The following is a 12,799-nucleotide window of genomic DNA, read 5'->3' as shown; positions in this document are numbered from 1 at the left end:
TGAGTCATGAAGATACGGAAAACCTAAACAGACCAATAACCAAGTCAGAGATCGAATCAGTTAAAAAATACTCCAAACAAAGGAAAGCCCAGGACTGGATGATTTCACTGCTGAATTCTACCGTACATTTAAAGAAAAATTAATTCCAATTCTCAAACTATTCAAAACAACTGAATTGGAGGGAATTCTCCCAAACTCCTGCTACGAGATCAGCTTCACTTTGATTCCTAAACCAGAAAAAGATACATCACATAAAAAGAGCTATAGACCAATATCCCTGATGAACATAGATGTAAAAATCCTCAACAAAATGCTAGCTAATCAAATCCAGTAACACATTAGAAAGATTGTTCACCTGGACCAAGTGGGATTTATTCCTGGTATGCAGGGAGGTACAACAATCGCAAATCAATACATGTGATACATCGCATTAACAAACTGAAGAACAAAAATCATATGATTATCTCAACAGATACAGAGAAAGCATTTGATCAAACCTGACATCCTTTCATGGGGAAAATCTTAAGCAAATTAGGTGTAGAAAGAACATGCCTCAACATAATCAAGGCAATTTATGACAAACCCACAGCCACATCTTATTGAATGGGGAAAAGTTGGAAGCATTCCCACTAAGATTCAGAACCAGACAAAGCTATTCAATTTATTTCATCATTGCTATTTATAGAGTTATTATTCTATACTGAACGTGCAATATAGTTATCACAATTGCTATTCAATATTCACATTTGCTATTCAATAAAGTTCTGGAATTTTTAGCCAAAGCCATTAGGCAAGAAAAAGACATCAAAGGGACACAAATTGGAAAGGAGGAAGTCAAACTATCTCTATTTGCAGATGACATGATTCTATATGTAGAGAAACCAAAAGACTTCACTGAAAGATTATTGGAACTCATTAAAGGGTTTGGTAAAGTAGCAGGATATAAAATCAACACACAAAAATCAATAGCCTTCATATACACAGACAATGTCATGGCTGACAAAGAACTTCTAAGATCACCCCCATTTACAATACCTACAAAAAAATTAAATACCCTGGAAGAAATTTAACAGACAGTGTCAAAGATTTCTACGAGGAAAATTACAAAGCATTAAAGAAACAAATAGAATAACACAAAAAAATGGAAAAATCTTCCATGTTCATGCATTGGAAGACTTAACATCATCAAAATGTCCATACTGCCAAAAGCAATTTACAGATTCAATGTGATGACAAATCAAGATACCAATGACATTATTCACAGATCTAGAAAAAATGCTAAAATTCATATGGAAACACATCTAAACCAACTTATCTTTGACAAAGGTGCTAAAATCAACCCCTGAGGCAAAGATAATCTCTTCAACATATGTGCTAGGAAAATTGGATCTCCACTTGCAGAAGTATGAAACAAGACCTTACAATTTACACAAAAATTCAATTCACTCAAAATGAATAAAGGATCTAAATTTATGACGTGATACCATCAAATTACTAGAGAACATTGGGGAAACTCTGTAAGACATTGGCATAGGCAAAGTCTTCTTGGAAAAGACCCCAGAAGCACAGGCAATTAAAGCTAAAATGGACAATGAGATTACATCAAGCTAAGAAGTTTCTGCACTACAAAAAGAACACTCAGCAAAGTGAAAAGGGAACTGACAGGATGGGAGAAAATATTTGTAAGCTATGAAACTGATAAGGGATTAATATCCAGAATATTTAAAGATCTCAAGAAACTCAACAAACCACAAAACAAAAAATCCAATTTAAAAATGTGCAAAGGACTTGAATAGGAAATTTTCAAAAGAAGATATTTAAATTGGCAACAGACACATGAAAAATGCTCAGGATCCCTAGCCATCAGGAAATTCTAAATCAAAACCACATTGATGTTTCACCTCACAACAGTTAGAATGGCTTTCGTGCAGAAATCAACAAAAAAATCATTGCTAGTGAGGATGTAGGGGAAAAGGTACCCTAATCCACTGTTGGTGGGAATGTAAACTGCTGCAACCACTCTGGAAGAGTGCATGATGATTCCTCAGAAATATGAAAATAGACCTACCATATGACCCTGCCATCCCACTCCTGGGAATTTACCCAAAGGAAATGAATCAGCATATGAAAGAGCGATCTGTATTCCCATATTTATTCCAGTTCAATTCACAGTAGCTAAGATATGGAATCAACCAATGTCCATCAACTGAAGAATTGACAAAGAAATTATGGTATATATACACTATGGAATACTATACAGTGGTAAAAAAATGAAATATTTTTTCACTTGCAACAAAATGGATGCTATTAGAAACCATTATACCATTATACTGAAATAAGCCAGTCCCCAAAAAGACAAATACCATGTTTTCCCTGAGCTGTAGTAACTAATAGAATACTTAAAGATTAATCTATAGGGGTGAAATTGACATTTTGAGATTCAATGATTTTTAACAGCCCTTGTCTAGACCGTTCAGGAACATATTGTCTGTTTTTCTTCATGCTATTTGTTTAACTCTCTACTTAGTTTAGGGTGAATCTTATGAGTATAAATTTAACTGAAAATAAATCTTTGTAAAAATTAAGAATGGGAATAGGAGAGAGAGGTGGAAGAAGCATGGAAGCATGGGTAGGAGGGAGGGTAGGGTGGGAAATATCACTATGTTCCTAAATCTGTATACATTAATTACATGGAATTTGTATACCTTAAATAAAATTTCTTAAATAAATGAATGAACAAAGTAAAAAGAGTGCAGGTGTGTGGTATAGCAGTTAAACCAATTTGGATGTCAGCATCCTATATCAGATTGCCTGGATCTGAGTTCTGGCACCATTCCTGATTGTAGCTTCCTAAAAATGAGCACCCTGGGAGGCAGCAGGTGAGTGCTCAAGTTACCTGAGTCCTGGCCATCCACATGGGAAACCAATTGAATTTCCAACTCCTGGCTTGGGCCTGGTCCATTTTCAACTGTTGTACTGAGGAATTAATTGACAGCTGGAAAAATCTTTCTCTCTCTCTCTTTCAAATAAAATTAAACTTTTTTTAGAAAACAAAGAAAAATGGTTGAAATTTACTTCACAACAATATTCAAATATTAAAAAACATAAAATGTGCTTAATCTTTCTAGCAATCAGAAAAATGTAAATAAAAACCACAATCTGAGATTGTCACATACCTAAAATATTGGGAAATGTTTTAAAATCTTATAATTCTTGGGTTTGGTGAAGGTGTAGTCAATTTGGGATACTTTTCTGCTAGAAAAAGTTTAACGTTTTGGAGAAATGTTCAAGAGCTGATCATAAAAAGTCCATGATTAGCAACCAGGTATAAATCCTACAGGAATGAATACTTATGCACAATAAGATACATGTTCAAGAATGTCCTCAGCAAGAGTTGGCAACATACCCAAGCTAGAACTAATCTGTCAACCGTAGAATGCTGTGTTTGCCATTGCATAAATTACAGACTCACTTACTTATCCATTCAACAGCATTAATGAATCTTAAAGATATAATGTTGAAGAAAGGGTATAACAGAATGCACATTGTAGGATTCTGTTTATAGGAAGATCAAAGCCAGGCAAAAATGAGCTATATTGCTTATGGATATATAGATTGAAAGTAAAACTTTAAAGAGAAATGAGGAAGTGATTATACTAAAATTCAGGATACTGTTTTCCACAGAGAGTAGGAAGGACAGAGAAAAGACAAAGAATTTCTTAGGTACTGTTAATATATTAATATACTTTATTATTTATGAATAATGTTAATGCTACATTATAATTATATGTTATATAATTATATATTAATGTGTTATATTAATATATTAGATATATATTTAATGTGAGGTTACAGAGTTTTTTGCTTTATTTTCCAATCAGCTACTAATATATATCTTAACCATTCTTAGGTATGTTTTTTCTATTTCATAATAACATTGCTTAAATGATAAACAGATTTGTACTTTACAAAAATGCTGTTCAGTGTCCTGAGAAAAAAATTCAATGAATTATACTGTGATGTCTACAGTTTGGTGAAGGAATGATTTCCTATTTCTATAGAGCAAATAAATAAAATTATTTATTTGGGACTTACATTTTGGTATTAAGGATTCAGATCATTAGATTAGGAACAATTAGGAACAAAGTAGCAAATAGGAAAGCACTATCACTTAGTTAAGAAAACAGAAGTTATTTTAAATAATAAAAATACTGTTAAGTGTTCATTGGCATTTACTTAGTAACAAAGAATACCTTAAAAGCTGAATCACCACAGCCAGTATTATGATTCTTTCTAGATAATAACAAAGCTAAATGGATCACAGTTCATTTGTGGAATTCACCAAATTTACTCATTTTTTATTTCTTCTTCTTTTTAAAAATGTATTTAAGTTATACAAGTTTCATGTATTTCATAAATAGGAAGATTACTCATTTATTTATAAGTATATTTATTGAGTAACTTCTCTGCATCCTGTACCATCCTAAGGGCTTTTAGAGGTGAGGTTGGAGCAATGGACAATGCAGTAAAAAAATCCATTCACCTCCGGGGGTGCATTCTCATTCAGATGATTGTGATAATAAATTGAAAATCATGTCAGGCATTGATAAGTAAAATTATGAAGACAAAGCAGGATGCTGGGGGTAGAGACTGAGGAAGAAACCTCGGGTCATATGGAACATGGAATGATGGTCATTCTGTACTGGGTTTGCTGGCTTCCAGGGTGGATAAAGAGTTCTGACAAGGCAAATAGATTTCCCAAGGCAGGGACTGTTCCTTGGAGTGTAGAATACAGGGTATTATTCTGCAGATTTGAGGTAGCTACAAAATGTGTGCATGGGAAAATTTCTGTGAGATTCTCAAGCAAACCTCAAGACATAATCTAGTAGTTTTACCTTCCTTCCCTAGTTCAGACTTTCCATAAACCATGTCCGAATAAGAAGCTATGGGCCTCATTTACATATTTATATTAAGTCATGAGATTTCTATTTTCTAAGGAAAACAACTTAGAAGTAGCACATAATTCAGGAACCAGTTGGCAATGTTTTTTTTTTAAATCCCAGCTTAATATTTTATTTATTATTTTTCGGACAACATATTTCTAATTTAAATTAGACTCAAAGGTTTAATGCTCCACCAAATAAGGAATTCAACAAATAAAATGTTACAAAAAATGCAGGAAAATAGCAAGGGCTATTGATGTATATACATCAATCAAATGAAAAGATGTTCAAATTCATGGATGTAAAGTGGATTACTGAGATTCTTTCTAAGGCATGTACTTTTCTTATTCCTGACAAAAATGGCAAGACAAGAAAATTAGAGGTTTTGCGGTATTTGGGACCCTTGTATGGTATAACATCATTGTTTTAAACAGCATTCCTTCATTCAATAATCTTCGTCTTCTGGTGTAATAGGGCAGCAAATTAAATGTGTACCAATCCCAGAACTTCCTCTCAGAAGCATCAATATTATTATCTCTTTGCTAATGTGTCCCTTTCTCCAAAAACTCTGACACAGCAAATATAAATAGATGAGTAGATGAATATAAGTGTTTTCAAAATCTGATGGAACATTGGTAGCCCGGAAGTTTGGTTCTTAATTTGGATCCTAGAGGCAATGCACATAAACATTAAAAAACTCTTCAGATCTCATTTGCTCTTTAAGGAAAAATCAGACTGATGTCATAACACCTTCTCTGGGGATTTTTTTCATAGGCTAATGGAAGTTTCAATTAAACTGAATTTCTCCAGAAGAAATTAAAATTATGAATACTTTGAAGTACTTATGAAGAAGTCTTATTTTATAGAAACATTGTTAAAATAATGCAATTAAATGCCTTCTTGAATTTATCTAAGTCAACTAATCTCTATTAGTTTTTTCTCAAAAGTCACTGTCACAGTTGCTGAATTCCTACTGGATAGAGAAGCCTGATAGTTCAAATGAAAACTGGTTGTAATTCTCAGTATTGTTTGTTGTGTGATTTTTGAAAGACATCAGGTGTTTCTTTCAGAATACATTTCTGAATAATTAAGAGTCCTGCTGGAATTGATCAAAGATACAAGTGGGAACTAAAAAGGCTATTCTGAACCAGGTTATGGAAGCACTCCACGGGGCAACTGTTTACAGCTGTAAAGATTGTGTTCATCACATCTTGAGGGCACTGTCAACCTTGTATATGTCTGCTTATTTATTTATTTATTTATTTGACAGATAGAGTTAGACAGTGAGAGAAAGAGACAGAGAGAAAAGTTTTCCTTCCTTTGGTTCACCCCCAATGGCCTCTATAACCAGAGCTATGCCGATCCGAAGCCAGGAGCCAGGTGCTTCCTCCCGGTCTCCCATGCAGGTGCAGGGGCCCAAACACTTGGGCCATCCTCCACTGCCTTCCTGGGCCACAGCAGAGAGCTGGACTGGAAGAGGAGCAACCGGGACTAGAACCTGGTGCCCATATGAGATGCCGGCACCGCAGGCAGAGGATTAACCAAGTGAGCCATGGCGCCTGCCAGTACATGGCTGTTTTGACCTGGCCATATCCTTGGTCCCAGGAAGAAGATTGAAATGGAAAGGAACCAAGTGGCTACAGCACTAGGAATGTTCTTTGGGGGTTAGAAGATTGGAAATGCTGCACATCTGTAGAACTTACAAGATATTCTTATGCAAATCAGTTCCATTCGTACACAGGTAAACAGATGATATTTGCACAAATTGCACTAGTCTCTGAAAGGCTGTCCACTTTGGCTTTCCACAGATGGCCTCTATAGGATCATCTTCTCATATCCATATCTCAAAACTGTACCTCTGATGGAGAATAAAACGTTACTTATGACTCCTTTCAACAGACTGGGAGATAAACAATCCCAAGTGAATGAATTAATTTTTAACCAAGGATCCAAAAAGTTATCAGCATGAAATTGAAGGTTGTGCGATGAATTGAATTTGAGTCTTGCATGCTATTCACACCTTCAAATTAAAACTCACAAGTAAGGCATTTGAGGATGATGGAGAACAAAGTCCATCTGAAAGGAAACAAATACTTTCTTTACCCATAGCATTTGGACATTGGATCAATTAGACATAGTTTTGTCTCTAAGCTTTCTTACAGTCAGATAACACAGTGGAATTTGAATGTTTTGGGTTTCTGACAACAGAAAACATGTAAATTTATCTGTAGCAAAAATTACTAAATGGATATAGCAGCAAGAATCTATCAAGCATGGCAGCAGCATAGGTCCTAACCGGGTCTAAGAAATGATGCTTTAAGAAACTAATTAATAATGAATCAAAATCTCTAGATATATTCCTAGTTTTCTCCAAGGGAGCTCTAAAGATGTTTGCAACAAGCATAAGTCATGGATTTAATAAGGGCACAAGAACATTGATGATAGCAGGGGTATTATGAACTAGGTAGCCAAATATTTTTAATTTTCCAGATGAAGAGACTGAGACCCAGAGCAGTTAAAATGATAATACTAACATGAAAACACCAGGGGACAACAGAAGAGGTAAGGGGAGGGATAGGATTATGAAAAGTTAATGCTATAATTAGTACTCAAACAATATTTTTCACTTTGTGTTGCTATGTAGGTGCAAACTGTTGAAATCTTTACTTAATATATGTTAAACTGATCTTCTGTATATAAAGAGAATTGAAAATGAATCGATGTGAATGGAAGGGGAGAGGGAGTGGGAAAGGGGAGGGTTGCGGGTGGGATGAAAGTTATGGGGGGGAAGCCATTGTAATCCTTAAGCTGTACTTTGGAAATTTATATTCATTAAATAAAAGTTAAAATAAATAAATAAAAATTTTTAAAAAGTGCTTTCCTATTGAGCATGATGCTTAGAAAATGAACTCCAAACCCAAATTTTTCCTGAAAATACCCATCACATTCTCTGAAAATATTTAATAAAAAGTGGTTAGGATACCGGTTACTTTTTGAAAATATGTGTATATTACATGGAAAGCAATAACTTATTAAGCACATTACCAATATATTTAAGTGGTTGACATGAGATTTACTATGAGTCTAAAACTCTTAGAATAGGCTAATACACAAAACAATGACATATAAAGGACTAGAGAGCTGAGAAGATCAGTTTTGGGAAGGTAGAAAGTTGAGAATCAGTGTCACTTAGAAAAAGATTTACAGAATATATATATATATATATATAGGAATATAGGAGGGGGAGAGAGAGAAAGAGGGAACCACATAAGACTGAAAAAGAAGAAATAATTGCACTAATTGTCTTAAAGACTAGGCAGGGGAGAGAGAAAGAGGAGACAGAGACAGAGGGAGGAGCAAGAGATAGGACAAGATGGAAACCACCGAAGTGGCTGGCATTTAGGCATTCATAAAAAGACCCACTGAAAAGTATTTGTTCCTTCTTGTCTGGTGAATATTTCATGTCTTTTTTTTTTTTTTTTTAAAAAGGACTCTGGATTAGCATACTGAGCAACAATGATGTTGCTGCATCATGAACATGAATGAGCTATTAGCTGAAATGTGATCAATTCATTCTGGGTCTTGCCTTCCCCAGAAGTTCTGTTTACCTCCAATTCTGAACAAAAACTCTAGTTCACTTGGAAAAGATAAGTACATATCATGATTTTTCATGAATGGGAAGAAATGGGAAAATCTGGGCGGGATTAATGTGAATTGCGCCCATCTGTTTACAACAGATTTAAAAGTTTTCTGATGAGCCACCCTCCAGAACTCACATGTTAATACCCTAAGCTCCGGCTAGGAACCAGCAGAGAGGCTGATTAACTTCCTACTTTTTCCTCAGATTTCGCTAAGGATGTGACTTTACCCTTGTTCATAGCTCCGGCTCCCTTCTCGGGGTTCCTCAGGCCAGAAAGGCTTACTGGAAATGCCGAGTAGGAAAAGAGCAAAAACTGCTGAGTCCAAAAGGGAGAAGGTATTTTCTACAGAAGGAGTTTGTCTATACAATGAAGTCATGACATTGATGATCCTTTTGATCACTGCTTGCATCTTTTGGAATAAGACTAGAAGTACAATAGTCCTCCACTTAGGCAAGAATTAGAGATATTCTCAGTGCTGTAACTTCTGCAAAATAATTGATGCTTGACAAGGACAGGATTAGAGTTATTGCTTTTCATACAATTGCATTCCAATAAAAAAGGGGGCCTAAGAAGGAAAGTTGTTTGTTATGGCCTCAGGATCACAGTCAGCAACTTGAGTTGACTGCTATTCAAGAGAAAGCATGGAGGAATTTTTTACTGTGAGTTTACAATTGGTAAAGAGCCACAGTATAAAAATACAGTGCAGGCTAGACAACCTCATGCATTTTAAAATCCAGTATGTCTTGCACAGACTTGGGGTTCAAGGTGCAACCTGAGGCTACTAATTCCATATATATGAGATGAAAACATAAAAATGAACACACATTTTTGAAGGCAAGATCACTAAGTGTTCTATGCCTCACATCTATTCTTGCAAAGATACTTCTGAGAAACAAAATATGGGAGCATGTTTAATTGCTCAAAGGATAGATTTGAGGCCCTAATTTAAAGAAGATGGAAACAGCTGAATTCTTTGGGCCCAAGGACGATTTTCCTTTAACCTTTATTTGCAGAAGCAAGGATTTTGAAAGGAAAAAATGATGATATAGCAATAAGACTGTTTGCAAATAATGGAAATATAAACAAGCAAACACAATAAACACATATTAAAGTAGTAGTTAATCATTTGGATCTGCAGAATACACTGAAACCTTGGGGGAACTACAACCAAATCCAGAAAAGAATTCAGGATACAGACATCATGTTCTCATTTAATCTCACTTGGGTCATATGGTCTCTCATTATCACTTCTTCTGTGGGTCCCCCATGGTTCTCTACTCTTTAACTACGGACTCTTTCTCCATGTGTACATGGCCAAAGCGGCAGCCCAAGCCTACCACCTTTACATCATTTCCTGATAAGAACCCAATAGAGACGAACTAGTTTGTGTTTCCTTAATTGGCCCAGGTTGTTCAAGTTCAGCTCTGTAATGTGTTAGAGAATTTAAACAAAGTTTCTAGTGTTGATCTAGTTTCTCAGGTAGATTAGTGAACTATTCTCTGAGAAGGCTGGGGAATCAATCAAAAATTTTGTTTAGCACAACAGTAAATTTAACAGCACAGAAAGGAGGCATAGAATGAGAAGAAAAACATTTTATTTCTCCTTCATTATGGGATGAGTTCACACAAATGCTTTTCCCAAAAGTAATCACTCCAAGCAATTTGTTGTGAATCCAGTCAGAAAATATTTGGGTATGGCTACGTATATACATATACTTTTAAATATTCACAGATGGAATTAAGGTATGCAATTCTTTGGTAACTTAATTTTCTATTTAATAATATTTCTCAGAAATACTTAAACATGGGACTCAATATTGCAGTGTACTGGGTAAAGCTACAGCCCTGCAAAGCCAGCATCCCATATGGGTTCTGGTTCAAGTCCCAGCTGCTCTATTTCTGATCCAGCATCCTGCTAATGGCCTGGGAAAAGCAGCAAAAGATGGCTCAAGTGCTTGGGCCCCTGATAAACACATGGGAGACCTGGAAGAAGCTCCTGGCAAAGCCCTGGCCATTATGGCCACTGGGGATTGAACCAGTGGGCAGAAAATCTCTCTCTTTCAATAATGCTTATTTATTTGATAAATAAAAATAAGATTATCTATTTGATAAATAATAAAAATTAGATATATTTGAAAAAGAAATAATTAAACATATTTGCAAATATAGGTCAACCTTGTTTTATGCAAGGACTGTGTAGTATATAGAAGTAATACACTGTATATGTATATCATATTGTAACTAACTAGTCAGTCATCTATTTGTGAATGTTTACCATGTTTGGTTTGTTTTTGCTGTTACAAGCAATACTGTAGGGATAGAATTATGCATAGTATATTTTATTTACTTTTTAAGATTATACAACATGAAATTTCTCTCTCCAAAAAAGTGCACACAGGAAATGTTGCCCTTCAAAACAATGGTTGTCCATACATGTTCCTTTCCAAATGAATGTGGGAGCACTTTTGTCAACTGTTATTGCACAGTAACACTTTAGCTAAATAATGTTCAAAACGAACTACTTAATGTATGAGTTTGGGTGCACTTCTTTTCCTGAAGAAACATGTCACAAAGGACCAGATCAGGCGATCAACTTAGAGAATGAGCATCCAAAGAAGTGGACTTAAAACTGTGAGGCTAATGGGAAAAAGGTTTTCTCTCTCATGGGCATAGGTCCTTAGGGCTGTGTCTTCCCACATGTCTCCCCTAGACCCCCGACACATCAACTTTCTGCTGTTGAACAAGGCATATGGCAAAGATGACAATGGTCTGTCAGACCAGAATTCAAGCAAGACAGTAGCTGACATTTTGGTTTCAGATCCCCAGGCCTGAGAAACTGATTCATCCAATGGGTCCAATACGGCCAGCATGTCTGTTATGCTGCCCTCTGTGGTGCCAAGGGTCAGATAAAGAGTGGGTAGGAAGGGGCTGGCGCTGTGGCACAGGTTAATCCTCCGCCTGTGGCGCCGGCATCCCATATGGGTGCCGGTTCTAGTCCCGGCTGCTCCACTTCCCATCTAGCTCTCTGCTATGGCCTAGGAAAGCAGTAGAAGATGGCCCAAGTCCTTGGGCCCCTGCACCACATGGGAGACCCAGAGGAAGCTCCTGGCTCCTGGCTTCAGTTTAGCACAGCGCCAGCCATTGTAGCCATTTGGGGAGTGAACCAGTGGACAGAAGACCTTACTCTCTGTCTCTCCCTCTCACTGTCTGTAACTCTACCTCTCAAATAAATAAATAAAAATCTTTAAAAAGAAGAGTGGGTGGGAAATGGGAACATTTGAGAGGCTATGGGTTACAGATTTCCTACCATGGTCATCCAGAGTATTGACTTATCACCAAGGATTGCTCTGCCTCTACCATGTTAATCTTTAATATTCTACTATCCTTAGCTTTTTTCACTTCCTCATTACCACTACAAACGTGCTCTTAAAATTTATTAAGGTCTTACATTATTTCACCCTTCTTCCACTCAATCCATTTCTCCCACCAAATCTCTTGTTCAAATTTTCACCCCCTCAACCTAAAAAAATTACCTGTAACAACCATGAATGAATCCAACCATCATCACTAGTTGTCTTATACAACTTGCTTCTGAGAACTGCTACAAAAAATCCAAAAAGCAAATAGATTGTTTAAAGCACAAAGGTTCTAAAGCAGCTACAAGATGGATAACAATGCTTTACAGCCCTGCACCTTGTCCTTGCTCCTGTTCCCTCCTCATGCCATACTTGCAGCCTCCACTTGAGTGACATCCACTTTTCTACTGAGTTTTGTGTCTTTAACATAAACCCACTCCTGTCATTTTCCTTGCTTAAATACTCATCACCACACTGATCTACCAAGCAAAAGCCCTCAGAATTTTGTATAAGGCCCTTTAAGGAGTGGCTCTTGCTTATTTCCCATCGTGTGCTGAATCTCAACATACATGCCATGTTCCAGCCAACCAAGTCACTGGGGTATCTCAGGAGGTTTCACGTTCTTTCACATCTCCATGCCTTTGCACATCCTCTGTCATCTTTGTATTGTCATCTCTTCTCTCTCTGCTTGATGGGACCATCCTTAGCCTCTTTATACAACTCAGGGCTAATCCTCCATGAGAAGCTCTGCCTGCCCCCCATAACACAACTTACTGTTTGATTTAGGACATTTTTTTCCTATTTGCACAAAGAGCACCCTTTGTTTATTTCTCTGTTGCCTTCCAAATCCCAAATTTGCA

At 36.4% G+C, this 12,799-nt stretch overlaps 1 pseudogene; it reads left to right on the top strand.

The window, feature by feature from the left end:
• Positions 1 to 12,799, top strand: part of LOC133756568 (5'-nucleotidase domain-containing protein 1-like) — a 60,153-nt pseudogene that overhangs the window by 26,462 nt on the left and 20,892 nt on the right.

This window comes from Lepus europaeus, chromosome 3 (assembly GCF_033115175.1).
Source record: "Lepus europaeus isolate LE1 chromosome 3, mLepTim1.pri, whole genome shotgun sequence".
NCBI classification, from domain to species: Eukaryota; Metazoa; Chordata; class Mammalia; order Lagomorpha; family Leporidae; genus Lepus; species Lepus europaeus.
This window is presented reverse-complemented; position numbering and strand designations above follow the sequence as displayed.